The following is a 16,179-nucleotide window of genomic DNA, read 5'->3' on the forward strand; positions in this document are numbered from 1 at the left end:
CAGCCAGGTGTGTGTCAAGTCTCCTCTTAAAGACCTCCAAGGAAGGGGAGAGCACCACCTCCCTTGGAAGCCCATTCCAGACTTTGGTAACCCATACCGTAAAGAAGTTCTTCCTAATGTTTAGTTATACATTAGGCCTTCCTAATGTTTAGTTATATTCTAAATCTGCCCTCTGTCAGTTTGTGGCCATTGTTTCTAGTTACTCTAAGGGGCGCCTTGGTAAACAGAGCATCCTCTATACCTCGCTGCTGCCATAACGAATTTGTAGATGGCCACCAGATCCCATCTCAGCTTTCTCTTATAGAGGCTGAAGAGATCCAGGTCTCTCAATCTCTCCTCATAGTGGCCCTCCTCTGGACCTTCTCTGGACCTTCTCAAGGTTATCCACATCCCTCTTGAAGTGTGGTGCCCAAAACTGGATGCAGTACTCCAGCTGCAGCCTTACCAGTGCCACATAGAGGGGGAGTATCAAACTCCTTAGACCTGTTCGTGATGCACCTATTAATGCATGATAGAGTGCAGTTAGTTCTATTGATCACTTCGTCACATTGTCGACAAATGTTCACCTTTTGAGTCAACTATGACTCCGAGATTCCTTTCTGCTGCAGTGCTGCTTAGAAAGTCATCTCCCAATCCGTATGTGCGTTGGTGATTCCTTCTCCCCAGATGCAGTATTCTGTACTTATCCTTGTTAAACTATATCCTGTTTAGTTCTGCCCACTTTTCCAGACTGTCCATATCTGCTTGAATCCGTTCTCTGCCCTCCAATGTGTCTGCTTTACCCCATAATTTGGTGTCATCTGCAAATTTGGACAGTGTGCTCACCACGCCCTCATCCAAGTCACTGAGGAAGATACTGAACAGCACTGGCCACTGCCCACATCTTTCCAGGTCGAGACCACCACCACTCTCTGGGTGCATCCCTTTAGCCAATTAGCCACCCACCTAACCATATCAATTCTGGATGAACTGATAGTCTATAGGTACCCATGGTAATTTGCTTGTATGAAAATTACTATATGCATTTTTTTTTAAGTCAGTGTTTTCAAATGTGCCCCTCACTTCCATGTGCTCAGGGAGAGCAGCATATGACAGTAAGGGTGGGGGGGAAGGGGCTGCAGTTGGAAGAAGTTAGGGGGTCAGAGGACAAGGGGGTTACCTGAACCCCAGGACTTATTTCCTCTGCTGTAGCAGTGGGAAGGGGACAAAATTCAAAGCAAACGTTCAATAATTAGATTCTATGCCTGGAAACTTATAATAAATTTATAAATTTTGCATATACAGAATCTAATTTTTAAGGGTCATGTTATATTCCAGGTCATTTTATATTCAAGTAAATATAGTAGTTAACAGTGGTAGTCTGAAGTCAGGTAGTGAAGCTTCAGCCTCACAAAAGCTTATGAATCTGATTTAGTTAGTCTATAAAGGTGCATCTCTACCCTGACTTCACAAATCATGTTTTCTTAATAAAAATAACCTTTAAAAATGCCTGAATGTTTTTGTTTCCATAATTTGGATTTATTCAATGAAAGCATAAGGAGTAGCTACTGAAGTATACCATGCTGTATTTTTAATTACCTCATAGAACTCATTGAAATGAATCTTATTAAAAAAGAGGCTTGAATAATTGTTGTGCTTATGATGTACACACAAAATCACAGCAAAGGGTGCACTACCCAATACGTGGGACTTCATCAAAATAGGTCCCTTTATGCTTAAGAGCTTTGCATTTGTTGATGTATGCACTTATGCTACTTGTTATCATATCTTTCGATTCACAGTACTCACTAAGCCAATAGCTACTCCCCAATCTGGAGCTAATTTTAACTTTAAATTAGATCTAGCTGTCAGAATGCCCTCAATAATTATTCTCTAACCTAAATCCACATATTGTTCTAACTGGGCTAACAATATCTGAAGCATATTCAAGTGTCTTTTAGAAAAATAGAATTACAACAGATGATCCAGGAGTATAACAGAGAAGTATTATTGATGCTGTTTTCTCAAGAAGTCCAATAATACAAAAAACCAAGATCAGTAAATCAAGTCCTGAGCTTTCTATCAAGTTATGTTTATTAATACAAATTTTATGACATGTTGGGTTTATGTTCATGACAAAAGGCATATTCAATATCTGCATATACATTACAGCATGTCATAAAAGCTGTTCTGTCTAATTCATGGCATAACTTACTTACAACCAATTCCAAATTCCATCTTGATTGAACCCCCAAATACATAAATGTACTGTATCTACTTTTGCAACATGCCTTCATTTCAGCCTTAAGACCAGTCACATAGAGAAAAAAGGATCCACCCACTGGACATTAATGTCTTTCCAGGGGCTTGCACCTAATGGAACAGAATTGCACTCAGACGCTGAACTACCACTTGTATGCCTAACAAGAGGAATAGGATACGGCCTTTAATTTTTGTGGTCCCAAGTTTAAATTAACTTGATTTTTAAGGAAACATTAGCATATTTTTAATTTATTTTCACCTTCACTAAGTTAAGGTTGTCCAAGTGAATATCTTAATCAATCTAGGTTTTCAATGCTTGGTTTTGAAATAATTACAACATTCCTAATATATTTAATATGCTTTTTTCCCCCCTTGAAATGCCCTGTTTTTTATTTTATTATCAAAACTTTTATACATAACCAATAAATAAAAAGCCCCCAAATGATACTTCCATTAGTTCTAATGACCTTAAAAAAAATCAACTTCATGTGTTTTTAATTAATCTTTTAAGGACTGATCTACCAGTAGACCAAAGCAGCACAAAGTACCCCAATTACAACGGCCAGCTAAACTAAGTTTACAACTATATTAAATCCACAAAACACTGCCAGATTTTAAGTGTACTAGTGAAATGGTGATTTGATTTAGAGGAACCTGTTATAGCAACCAGTGGACCAATACTCCAGGAAAGGAGGGGGCAAAGGAAGCACATCCATTTAGCTCAGGTATCTCTGCACTTTAAAGGTTCCCTATGCTCCTGTCCCATTTCTCCTAATAGTACTGCCTTAGAGTGCAATGGAGTAAAGGCCCTAGTTTTTAATTAATTGTAACTCAAGCTAATTAATAGATTTGCCTTTAAATTGTCAAAGTTCATTCTCCACAAAAAAAATATATATTTAAGTTTAGTGAGAATGTTGCATTTCCTGTACAAATCCAAGAGCTTGAACCCATGCTTTGGATAACACAAAATTCAACCATCATCATGTATTCCAGAGCACCACTTCCATTACACACGCACATTGCTTATTACTTGCATTATGGTATGGAGAGTTTAAGCAGGACTTACATAAAGCAATGGATTGGTTTCAGTTCCAAAGGCATTAGTCTTGTCAAAAGCAAAATTCTGGCTTTACCTACAGTGAAATAAACACCTTGCTTTTATGCATTAGTCTAATCACATCAATCCCATGCAGCAGACATGAGTCAGTGATTAGGTCAGCCTAATGAAAACTAAAATAGTATTTCAACCTAGCAAGTTATTTATTTTTACACACACACACACACACACACACACACACACACGGGCTGTGTGAAGTTTTGGTTGCTGATTCGATTCGGAGGACATTCGGCCCGATTCGGTGGGAGACCCATTAAAAGGTCCGAATCAAATCCGAAGCCTATGAATCAATTTGAAAAAGATTCAGATTTGGATCGGCCGGGGAGAGGCCGGCAGGTGGGTGCAGGTTCTCCTGCGGCTCCTCCGGCTGTGCCTGCCTGTCCCCAGGCGGAGGGAGCCGCAGGAGAAGCCCCCATGGCTGCCCTGCCCAGCCCCATCCCCCGCCTGGCCCCTGCCTCCCAGCACTTAATAAATAAATAAATAAATAAATAAAAGCCCCACACTCACCGACTCAAGCAGCAGTGATTGGGGCCTCTAAGGCCCCATGGTAGAGTCCCCCAAGCAGGGATTGCTCCTCCCCACCCCCTGCTTGGTACCTGGACAGCTTGGCAAGGTGTCACATGCTGTCTGGGAGCTACGGTGGCTCCAGTAGTCAGCCAGAGCCAAGCAGCGCTCAGCCTCAGTGGCCCCAGCTCCCAGGCAGTGCACAGCGCTTTGCCGAGCTGTGCTGCACCTGCCCCATGGGACAGCTGCCACTCGGTTGCCAGGCAGAGGGAGTGATCCCCAACTGCCCCCCGCAGCACGGGGCGGGGAAGCTCTGCCACAAGCCCTCAGAGGTCCTGATCCCCATTGCTGCAACCAGTGAGCGCGGGGCTTTTTTGGCTTTTTTTTTTTTCTTTTAAGTGCTTGGAGGCTGGGGCCAGGCAATGCAGCCATGGGGGCTTCTCCCACAGCTCCCTCTGCCCCGAGAGAGGCAGGGGGTCCCACAGCTCCCTCTGCCCGGAGAGAGGCAGGCACAGCCGGAGAAGCCGCAGGAGAACCTGCAGCCGCCTGGCTGTGCCTGCCTCTCCCTGGCCAATCCAAATCTCCAAATCAGCACCAAATCTCCGATTCTGCTTCGGCCAAATCGAATGGGGACAGCAATTCAAATCACCAAATCCAATCACTGCCCTCTGAATCAGGTGAATCCAAATAAAATAATTCCCTAATCACACAGACCTCACACATACATACATAATGTATATAAAAAGAAATAAGTTATGTTGAAATAAAATATATATGATGTATATAAAATAAAATATAAAATATATAAAACACATATAACTTTTATATAAAATACAAAAAACAAGTATAGAGTGTTTTAGACATTATAAATTTATGTTGTGTTCTGCAAGGAAGGAAGGGGAAATATTTCTGAAGATTGTTTCATACTACTGACAGTTTCCCCCCCTTTTAAAAAGGGACAATGCATTAAACCCTATAGTGTGAGATTCTGCCAGACCTCTGTAACATTTCAGGATCCTCACATCCTATGATATTACAGTACTGTACAATACTAAAGTAGCTAAATTATCATTTTGAAAATGGTTTCCTTGTAAACACGAGTGTGAAATATGGAAAAGTAGGGTGGTCACTGATCCTGTTTTATACTGGATCATTCTGTATTTAAACCCTTTGTCCTCTGTCCTTTTTGGAATGAGGAACTGTTCATTGTCCTGTTTTTCAGTTCATTGGTAGAAATACATGTCAATCATTTGCCCTCACAAATTGGCTGTGCCTAGATGTAGGGCAGTGCACAGCCAGGAGGAGCAGGTATATGAGTCAGCTGGGGGTGGGGGTGGAGAAAGGGAGGTGACCTTTTTGTGGTGGCCCTGCCCCTTGCTGCTGATTGGCTAAGGGCCCCAATGCTCGCTGATGACTGGCCATGCAAGCCACAGACACAACTCCACCCCTCACTGCTGGTTGGCCAAGGAGGCCAGTGAACCCACTCCTCAACAAGGAGATATCCTATATTCTGGGGATGCACTAGTGGCCACCCTATGGAAAAACTACATCTAGATTTTAAAAAAAAGTATACCTATAATGCTTTGCTTTTAGGACACATTTGGAATGTTTTCATATCTGTCTATAAGAAAATTTGCTTTTATTGTATTATATATAACACACCATTTAATAATTATTCCACACCAGGGAATAATTTATATTCCCCTAAAAATCATCCCTCCACAATAAAGGTGTTTTAAGAAGGAATGCTGGTTTTCTTCACTGGAACAGAAGCATGAAGATACTGCATTGCAAAATGACTGTCAGCTTCTCTCTCAGCAAGACAGTAAAAGGGACAGAGTCCCATGTTAACCCTTTCACAGCCACTCAGCTTATGGCTGAGGGAGAAGCTGGCAACCATTCCGCAACACAAAGGCCATGTCTAGACAAGGGTAGCCATGTGGTATGTGGCACCGCAGACAGGGCGGTGCACAAGAAGACAGTGCACACCGCTCAAAACCAGAGCCTGGCCAGCTGGAGCCACACTCCAGCTGCCAAACAAGCTCTGAGCAGCAAGATCACCACTGCTGCAGCCCCCAGAGGCCCCCAGGACCCCAGGTAAGGCTGCAGGGCCAGCCCAGTGCTGCCCCAACCTCCCCTACCCCACCCAGGGTAACCTGCCACACACCAGAGGGCATGTGGCACAGGCATTCTCTGGGGCACAATCAGCGGTGTCACAAGCAGTGTCCCACTACTAGTTGTCCCCAGGGAACCAAACATCCACACTCGTGTGGTCATGGCCAGACTCTCCATGAAAAAGCCAACCCTGTGACTCTGGAAAAATCTTTATTTCTATGTTCTGCCTTCCAAAAACAAAATGCGTGTCTTATTTGGGGGGGTGGGGAGGGGTGATATGCATGAAAATAAGGTGTGTATTGCTAGAAGTGTTCATGTGTGCAGAAAATATATGATATTCTTATGTGCACATATGTACACAATATATATACACATTCAGAAACCTATGTTATTATAAATAAATAGATGCAACAGCAAAGACATGCAGAGAAAGCAAACATTGCCTGTCCTTCATAAATGCTTGTTACAATGACTACAGACTACTCTAGCTGCAAAGCTGCAATGGTACATTAACCTTCTCTGCAGCAAAGTGCTGCCAATCGAATCCAGGGGAGTTAGCCCAAAAAGTAATGGGATGTTCTTTTCAATTTTTGCTGTCCCCAAAGTAAAATTCTATAAAGGTCCCTCCCCTACTGCTCTGGTAGCTCAGATACTCTGGCGTTTGGGATTTGTTTGTTTGGTTTTTTTACTGTGATAGAGATTCTTGGCACCAGACGTGTTCTGAGAATAGTGCTGCAGTCTCTTTTATGCAGCAGAACCTCAAGTTTCTCTCTCCTCCTTTTAGCCATCTTATGTTTTATTTAAATTTAAAGACTTATTTAAATAAAAATAAACTTAGATTTAGAGTACGTTTAAATTTAAATGTATAGTCCATGAAAAATACACACACACTACACATTCACACTATTTATTCATATACATATATACGTTCACATTATTTGCCAGTTACTGTCCATTAATGATTGAAATTTAATGGAAACCCTCACATTCTTTAAATAAATATATATATATATATATATATTTTATAAAATAAAGAATGTGAAGGTTTCCATTAAATTCCAATCATTAACTCACAGTGACTGGCAAATATATATAGTGTGAATTAAGGACAGAATATTAGGCTGAACTCTTGAGTCTGACTTCTGCTGCCGTGTGTCACAATCTCAATGCAATCCATACACTTACTTTTATTGTGATCTTCACCATACACCATATGAATTAGAATTATATGCTGCTGAATATGAATTTAATTTGCCATTATAAAATAAGAAAGAGTTTAAAATCTATGACTTCCCTTGCAGGCCAGTGTATTTAGTACAAATTCATTCTCCAAGCAGTCCTAAGTAAGCATTTTTCAAAGGATAGATATTTACCAAGCACACTTACCCTTCACACATTATTTAACTAGTCAGTCTAACTGATTTCTTAGCTCTCTTAATGTGTATTGGGTCAATATGGACTGTAGCACTAAGCTTGCCACTTTGGGAAGTCTGTGTGTCCTAACAGCAGTTCTGGCTCATCATGAAAGGGCCAGATGCTGTTTTCCTTACTTGAACCAAACTCCTTAGTTCTCTGCTATGAGAAGTAAAGGTCCGTTTCTGGATCTGTATTTTAAGAAGTGATATCACTATTATGACCACCATCATGCCTTTTAAAGAAGGCAAGATGATCAGTTATCTGCCTACCTTCAGAAGAAGATTCCAGGTGCTGGATCCCACACAGTCTTGATCACAGACTAAATTCTCAAGAAGTGCTGGATTCCACCCATCCTTCCTAATTCTTAGCGTTTCCTAATGGATAGCTCTAGCAGCTCTCAACTCAACACGCAGGTTTTTCTGGATCTTCCATTTGAGGTGCCCAACTCTCCCAATTAATTATATAGAGAACCATGATTCTTCTAGTCACCTCCCTGGGGCAAGGTACCTAATTTTTAGATACTACAACTGTTATGCTGGAGGCACTCAAGATGTCTCTATAAATCTTTTCCCCCCAGTGCTTCTCTGGATCTGGTCCCATGTCTAACAATGCAGCTGTCAGTGAATCAGGCTGACATGAAATAAGCTGTGTACAAGTTGCCTATTCTTCTTCTACTGACCATTAGTTTAATTTTAATAGACTGGTGAACAACCAAAATTTATATATAAAGTATGTTTGCATATGCTGAAGCCTTAGTTATTTTGATCATGACTAATGAACTGTATAAGTTTATGTATTGCTACACAGTGGGTGCATCTACACATTCATTAATGTGCAGTAATTACAGTGCATTACGTTTAGTACCTGTGGGCACATTTACATGTGCTCCAAGGGGGGGGCAGCCGCTCTAATTAAAGAACCGCCACCTCTCGTGTATCAGTGTCCCCACACTTAAAAGTGGCAGCAGGGGCACTTGAACTAAAGCTTGTTCAACACCCCCACTGCCATTTTTAAGCACAGGGTCGCTGATACACAAGATGCAAGAGGCTGCTGGAGCATGGTAATTGCCATGCTGCAGCAGACCCAATTAATCGAATTCCAGTGCATTGGAGCAGGCTCTGCGCTCGTGTATAGGCGCCCTGTAATTACAGGTACTAAAATATAAAAGGGGGAGTAACTTTGTTAATATGACCCTGCAGTAAGGAAATTTCCAGGGAAGTAATAACTAAGAAAACCATCCAGCCCAGTGAGAAAAGGGATGAGAAATCATTCCTTCAGTTTTACAATGACATACATGTTGGCTAATTGACAGCTGGCTATGCAGCCCAGCACTTCACCATGTTGGCTAGGTGTTCCTGAGCTCTGTCCATTTTGGCCCTGGGGAAGGAGTTCAGGAGACTGCCCTGCCAGTTCTCAGAGGTTACCTGGACCCATGTATAAGGAGTCCAGGTGCTGCACTGGGCGCAAATGTGCATGGGGCCAGGCAGAGCCAGTGGAGTAGCCTGAAGGGGGGACAATTGTATTCTTTTTTATAATAAAAATATAGTAATTAATTAGTAACATTAATAATTATGCTTATAACATTAATACCATGTTTATATTAGTTTTTGAAGTGGTGTGCTGCTAAATTCAGAAAATTTATGAAGGGTTGTTTTGAGTCTAATAAAGTTGAGAACCACTGATCTATGCACTTGATCAAAGGAAAACTGGAAGAAAATATAGGGAGGCCCAGAAAGGAGTTGCTGCTTGTCCTCCCCAAATGTATATAGGTAAGTATTTCACTGTATTGGGCAGCAAGACAGACACTTGGATAAGCATGCATCTTGTGCTTGGGATGCAAACAATAAATAAAGGGGTCTGTAGTCATGCCCCCTGCCTCTTGTCAATAGTCAAGCTGCCAATGTACTTGTAATCCAGGTAACAGCCCTGAGACTGCAAACACTTCAGAAGGGACCATTCTTCTTCAGCATTAAGAAAGCATCTAGAATACAGTCTATGCTACCACAAATAAAAGAGTTTCTGTAGCACCCGGGACACCATGCAAGTATTTATTCGACACTCAGATATCAAGTTTAAAGGTAGGAAGTCTTACTCACACCCAACCTCTTTTAGATCCCTACTCCTGATTCATTCACTCAGGCCTTGAATGAAAATGACATGAGGTTGCATTTGCCCTCAGACAAGCGAACTGGAACTCACGGCTCCTCATTATTTTCTTTGCTAGACTACCACTAACAGGGTGTTATTCCACCAACAAATATCAAAGGTGCAAGGATACTAGGGAGTCATTTATATGACTCAAATTAGGTAATATCAAATGCTGTCTTAATCTTGCAGATAAAACTGAAGGTTTTGAACAGGGATTTCAACAGGGTGTATTTGATTTAAATCAAATCGATTCAAATCATGAATTTTAAATTGCTGATCAAGAAGCCTCAATTTAATCACTGTTTTCTATAAAAAGTGCATTCTTGTTGTTTGATATCCTTTATTCATTTCACTTCTTGAAACTTCGCACTTTTAGAAAGAGGTAAAGGCTTGACTCTGTGTACACAAACTTGCAGAGAATCAAGAGGGCTCATAGGTAGGTAATTGTCATAACCCAAATTAAGTGAGTGTCCCTGACACAATAGAAAGCCTTTTTAGGTGATTGGTATTGCTCAATTTTTAGTACGTATCCAGACTGAGAAGTGTCTCCGACACAATAGAGTCTGCCTAGCAACTGTGGTAACTGTTGGGTTTGGTATATTCCATCTCCTCACTCAGCAGTTTAGTACAGTCCTGGTGCATTGGAAGATCCCATTTGGCCTGTATGCCTGTGCCACAGTGGAGAGTTCCATTGGGGTGATATAGAGGTCACAGCTAAAGTAGGTCACAGGGGGAAAATTCCGCTGTACCAGAGCCCAGTGACTAAACTAGGTCATGGAAAATTACAAGCTTAGAAAAAGTTCCCGCCAATCATATGCAGATGCGCACACCACTGTTGGCCATTTCCAAATTATTCATATTTGACAAGTTGTGATTGGTTTCCCGGCCATTTAAAAGCTAAGTTAGTTTCCGCCCACGGGGAGGTACCCTGCAGTTTTCTCTGAGGAAAGAGCTCCTCCGCAGTTCTCTCTCAAAGAGCTACTCTGCACGGTTTTTCTCAGAGGAAATATTCCGGGTGTTTCTCGGAGGGTACTCCCATCGCTGATATCCAATTTGATGCGCTTTCCCCCACCCCCCACGGCCACATCAAAAAGCCGTTTACGACCGTCGTTCATATCTTGTTGCATCGTCTCTTGTCGCATTTACCGTCTTTGCAACTCGTCGTGGTTTTTTTTCCGTTGTAACTGTAACTCAAACCCAGTTCCATCGACCTACACTGTAATCATCACCGTCAGTGTAAGTAAAGAAATCTTTTTCAACCATTACGCATCGTGTGCCTAGTTCCTCTCCGGTGTCACCAGTACCCGCCTGCCGTTCTAGGCTACTGACCCCATAGCCTCGGTCTGCCTTGCCATCCGACTGCCACAGTAATCAGCTCTGCTCTCTCTCATCTCCATATACTGCTGTTAACAAGGATATTATCTCCGGAAACACAAATCCAGTTTGAGAACTGAAACTAAGCATCACAGAGATGCTTAATAGGATCTGCTAGGACTGAGCCCTGAGTCCCACTGGGTACAGTGGTGTTCTTTAATCTTTACTAATGTATCGAGGAGCTTCTGAGAACCCCATAATATTGGGCCTCTAATATAGTTTATGGCCTCTTGTGACCTAGTTATAAGACTTTTCTAAAGAAGTTACATGAATATATTGTCTCAAATAACATATAATTAAAAGTTATAATCCCTATTTCATGATGATATCTTTGAGCTTTAACATATCTTAAATTAAAACCATCTTTAAATAGGTTTTTTTTTTTTAAGAAAGCATCTTAAAAATGATTTAAAAATCTGACAAATTTAAAAATCCATTTTTTTTTAATCATTGATTTTTATGCACCTTGGATTTCAAAACAGGTACCATCAAGAGGAAATAAAAGTTCTAAATTTTAGTTTTGCACTACTATGCAAAACATTCAAACTAATGTTGGATTTTATATGCATTTATAAATGCATTCCCTAAAATTCTACATTCTATATATACAATTTGTCACGTCTTGCTATAAGATGAATTGCTCTAAGGTGACAACATCAAATTTAAATGCAGTAAACTTTAAAAAAAAAAATCAGGTAATTTGTTGAACATCTCGTCAAAGTGTTATTTGTAAAACAGCATATAGGAATTAAAACCTGTCTTTGTATAAATACAATTTCTAAAGTGAATATATTTTCTAATCTGACAGTATAAAAAGTTTAATGTCATTACAGAACCAAGTTCTCTATTCCCTAAATTTACTCCTCATCAGTTCCAAAAACACAAAAAGCCCTGTGACACAACACTTTAACATCCCTGGATATTCCATCAGTGACCTCAGAGCAGCTGCACTTAAAAAATAAAATTTTAAAAACCAATCTGAATGCAAATTGCAGAACAAGAAATCTCCACACTGGATTATGTTAAATATGATCTCAATAAAGACTATGGATTGTTGCCCCATTACCTGGACTTAGGGGTTCACCAATAAAGATTTTGGGGGCCGATACTGATAGCCAGTTTTTAAGGAGGTGTATCAGCCGATACCAATCCAATTTTTGATACAGCATGGAGAGCTGTGTGCAGCTAAGTCTGTGGTGGTGGAAGGGGATGGGGGAGGAAAGAGGTGCAGAGGGGCAGGGGTTGGGGCAGGAGCTGCCCAGCCAGGGCAGGGCGCGGCATGGGACTGAGTCGCAGCTCGTCCGGGGGGCGTGCGGGGTGACTCCCACTTCTGCACACACCCTGGGAGGGGATGTGGGGAGGTTGTGCTCCTTGGATCTGCTCAGGGTGGGCTGCAGCTGCAGTCTAGGGCTGCACTGGGCTCTTCCCAGCAGAGGCTGGGCTGGGCTGGGCTTGGAGCAGGTGGCAGCAGCCCTGGGAGGGGGCTACGAGGAGACGGGCTACCGTCCCCCCAACCTACCCTCCCAACACTACTGCCGCCGCCCACATACTGGGAATAGCCCAGCACAGCCCCGGCCCCAGCCCGCAACTGCAGTCCACCCCGCCTGCATCCTGCACAGATCCAGGGGCATATGCCCCCCACCATGCTCTCCTGGGGTGTGTGCAGTGGTGGGAGCCACCCTGCTCTCCCCACACCTCCCAGACGAGCTGCGGCTCCATCCTGCGCCCTGCCCTACCCCAGCTGGGCAGTGCCTGCCCTAGCCTCTGCTCGAACCCCAGCCCCACTCCCTCCCTCACCATGGGGAGCACTGATCTGCCCCCCGCACCCACAACAGACTTACCAGCTGCACACAGTTCTCCAAGCTGCCGGGCTGCGCTCCTCACTGCCTACGTGGTGTACTGCGGCTGCACGCATGCATGGACATTATCAGCCAAATTAAATCGACCTCATCAGGCCGATTTTTGATGCAGCCAATTTTATTTATACGGTGCTGATCTGGTATCAGACCAATGTATCAGTGCACCTCTACCTGGACTACTTGTTAACACCTTATGGAACACTGCATTTAACTGCCTTATCCCTATGAATCAGGAGTGGGCAAAATACAGCCCATGAGCCAGATCTGGCATGCCAGCTGATTGGAACCAGCCTACAGGCAGGCATCCACCAATTATCTGGCCCTGCCCGCAACTGTCCCTGTCGCGCTCTGCCTGGGGCTGAGTCCCACCCAAGACAGAGTGTGCTGCACTCCCAGCCTCTCCTGCCAGCAGGCAGAGTTTCTGAACAGGGCTGCTGCTGACACTGCCCAGGGAACTGCTGAGCTCCCCCAGCCTCCAGAAACTTAGGAAAGAGCAGGAAAGCAGCTGCCACTGCCAGCAGCAACAGAAGCCCCTGCAAAAGGGGAAGAGGGAAAGGGAGGCAAGCCTGGCATCATCAGCAGCTCTCTTAGTCTCTGTCCCACACCTGCCCGGCAGGCTGCAGCCAAACCTGCGCTGGCTCCTCCTGCTGTTGCTTCTCTCTCACCTGTCTGCCCAGCGGGGTTGCACCAAGTGCACACTGGATCCTGCTGCTGCTCTGCCCTCCTGTCTGTCCCTGCCTGCCTGTCAGGGCTTTATGAGCAGCCAAGCTCCTTCACACTGGCCCCTCCCCCCACACAAGCAGGACCAGAGTGAGCTGCAGACAGAGCCCCGCTCCTCTCAGTGCTTTAGCTTCCCCTCTCTACCTGCTGCCCAAAGTGCTGCAGCAGGGCCAGGAGTCATCGCTGGAGGCTGGGGGAGTCCAACAGTTCCCTGGGCAGTGGCAACAGCAGCTGAATCTAACTCAGGGGTGGGTAAAATACAGCCTGCACGCTGGAATCGACCACCAAGAGATTCTGTCCAGCCCACAGCGGGTCCCTTGGCCCTCCCCAGCCCAGGTATAGGGGCGGCCCAAACTATGGTGTGTGCAGCCACTCTTGCTCCCCCTGGGTGTACAGCAGGACTGGGTCAGCACAGTGGCTGGACTCACTTCCCAGCAGCCCCAGCTCCTCCTGGCTGCCACAGCTGCCAGACCCAGCCCGCTCCCCAGGCACCCCAGCCTATCCACTCCACACCCACCACCAGGGGTGGAACCTGTATAGGCAGGGTGCATGGCCGGGTGGCTAGGATGGAGCCGCAGGCAGGCAGTTAGCAGTATCCAGGAGCAAAAAGGGCAAGCAAGGCCAGGATCACAGGGCAGGATCTTGGGGTGATTACAATGCAAGGCTGGGACCCAGGGAAGGACCACAATCCACTACCTGCATTGCCCTTTGATGGGCATGGGTTCTGCAGGCATGAATGTGCAGGGAGCAGATAGTGACTCTGCCCCAGGCCCCAACCCCGCACTGTCACCACCCCAAGATCCCAGCCCCACCCATCCCCCATCCTGTCTGCCTGGATAGGCACCATGCCTGCATAAGTCCTGGCTAGTTTTTACAGAGAGCCTGGGATTGCTGGGTCGTGACAGCACAAGGCTGGGGCCAGTGACAGAGCCGTGATCCACTCCCCACATGCCCGTGCTCCACACTGTCACTGTCCCATGATCCCAGCCCTGGCCCTGCCTGCCCATCCTGCTCCCAGATGCCATTTCCTGCATATATGCACATAAAACACAGCTATAGATATATAGATATAATTGCATAATTCAACTATTTAGTGCCTCTGGCAGGTTGCCTTTGTTGACTGATGAGAATCATCAACACAAGGTTCCGCACATGGAGCTTCATAGCAAAGCCAAAATTTAGCCCTTAATGCTTTCAGAACTTCTTCCTATTTAACTTACTATGACCTCTCTTGTTGTTTTTGATTTTCTGGCAAGCTTTGTTTAAAGGTTTTCAAAGAAGTAAGAGACCTGCTACTTGTAAAGAATACTGATTGTAGGTAGGGTAAAGTTAATCTAAGCCTGTTAGCCCTTTCCATATCTACAACACATGAGACAAGTAAATCATGACTAGGTGGCTCTACAATAGGAGAAGAGTTGTCTTCGTTTATTTTACAGAACTGGGGTATGATTTATTAATTCCATAAGAAATAGCACTCTGTTCTGACTGTTGCACTACAACCACTCTATAGAGTCTCCAACTTTGTGCTATTATTCAACTAATGTTCTGAATTTACAAAATGCTAGATTGTATCTATACTAGGAGTTAATATGCACAAGGGACTTTTAAGCACTATATACATTATAATGACCAATCGTCATTGGTGACTCCATCCTGAGAGGTACAGAGGGCCCCATCTGTCGCCAGGACCCCTCGGCACGTGAAGTATACTGTCTACCCGGAGCGAGGATTCAGGACGTGAAAGGGATGCTCCAAACCGTAATCCAGTCCACCGATTATTACCCCATGGTCCTAGTCCATGTGGGCACTAATGATGCAGCCAGGAGGAGCCCCGATTGCCTGATGGAGGACTATCAAGCTCTGGGGGGCGGGCTGAGGGAGATGGGCGCACAGGTGGTCTTCTCTTCCATCCTTCCAGTGAGTGGACGGGGCAGACGGCACAAATCATGCGTCGCGGAGACCAACTGGCGACTACGGGAATGGTGTTTCGAGGCGGGTTTCGGCTTCCTTGATCACAACCACCACATCACGACGAGAGACATGCTAGGATGGGACGGGCTCCACCTTTCCCCTAAAGGTAAGCATGTGTTCTCTTTTAGGTTGGCGGACCTACTCCGGCAGGCTTTAAACTAGGCTCGTCGGGGCAAGGGGAAGATGAGGGCGGAGGATACATCAGACTACCAGACCAAACGGCGCCCACAACTACAGCCCAGCCCAGACCGACAAGCGTAGCAGATAAACAGGTAAGAGATGGGGACCAGGGGAATGCTGGGACTAGGGGGTCAGTATACACATCTACTGGAGGCCTGAAATGCCTCTACACTAATGCCCGTAGCATGGGGAACAAGCAGGAGGAACTCGCCCTCCTGCTGGCTGACACCAGCCCGGACATTGTGGGGATTACGGAAACATGGTGGGACTCCAAGCACGATTGGGCGGTGAATGTCAAGGGCTATAGGCTGTACAGGAGGGACAGGATAGGAAAGAGCGGGGGGGGAGTGGCACTCTATATCAAGGAGGAATACACATCCTCGCTAATTAGTAAAGAGTCAGGGGAGAAGCACTCTGAAGTGCTTTGGGTTAGGGTTCAAGACAAAAGAGGGGAAAGGGACCTAACGGTGGGAGTTTACTATAGACCACCCAACCAAGGAGAGGAGCTTGACCAGGAATTCTTGGGTCAGCTCA

General features: G+C 44.7%; 1 protein-coding gene across 1 annotated transcript in view; it reads right to left on the reverse strand.

The window, feature by feature from the left end:
• ADAM23 (ADAM metallopeptidase domain 23) overlaps window positions 1-16,179 on the reverse strand; it is a gene marked incomplete at its 5' end in the record, with an annotated part of 186,474 nt that overhangs the window by 159,151 nt on the left and 11,144 nt on the right. The window lies entirely within an intron of this gene.

Source organism: Alligator sinensis, unplaced genomic scaffold, assembly GCF_000455745.1.
Source record: "Alligator sinensis unplaced genomic scaffold, ASM45574v1 scaffold372_1, whole genome shotgun sequence".
Taxonomy (NCBI): domain Eukaryota; kingdom Metazoa; phylum Chordata; order Crocodylia; family Alligatoridae; genus Alligator; species Alligator sinensis.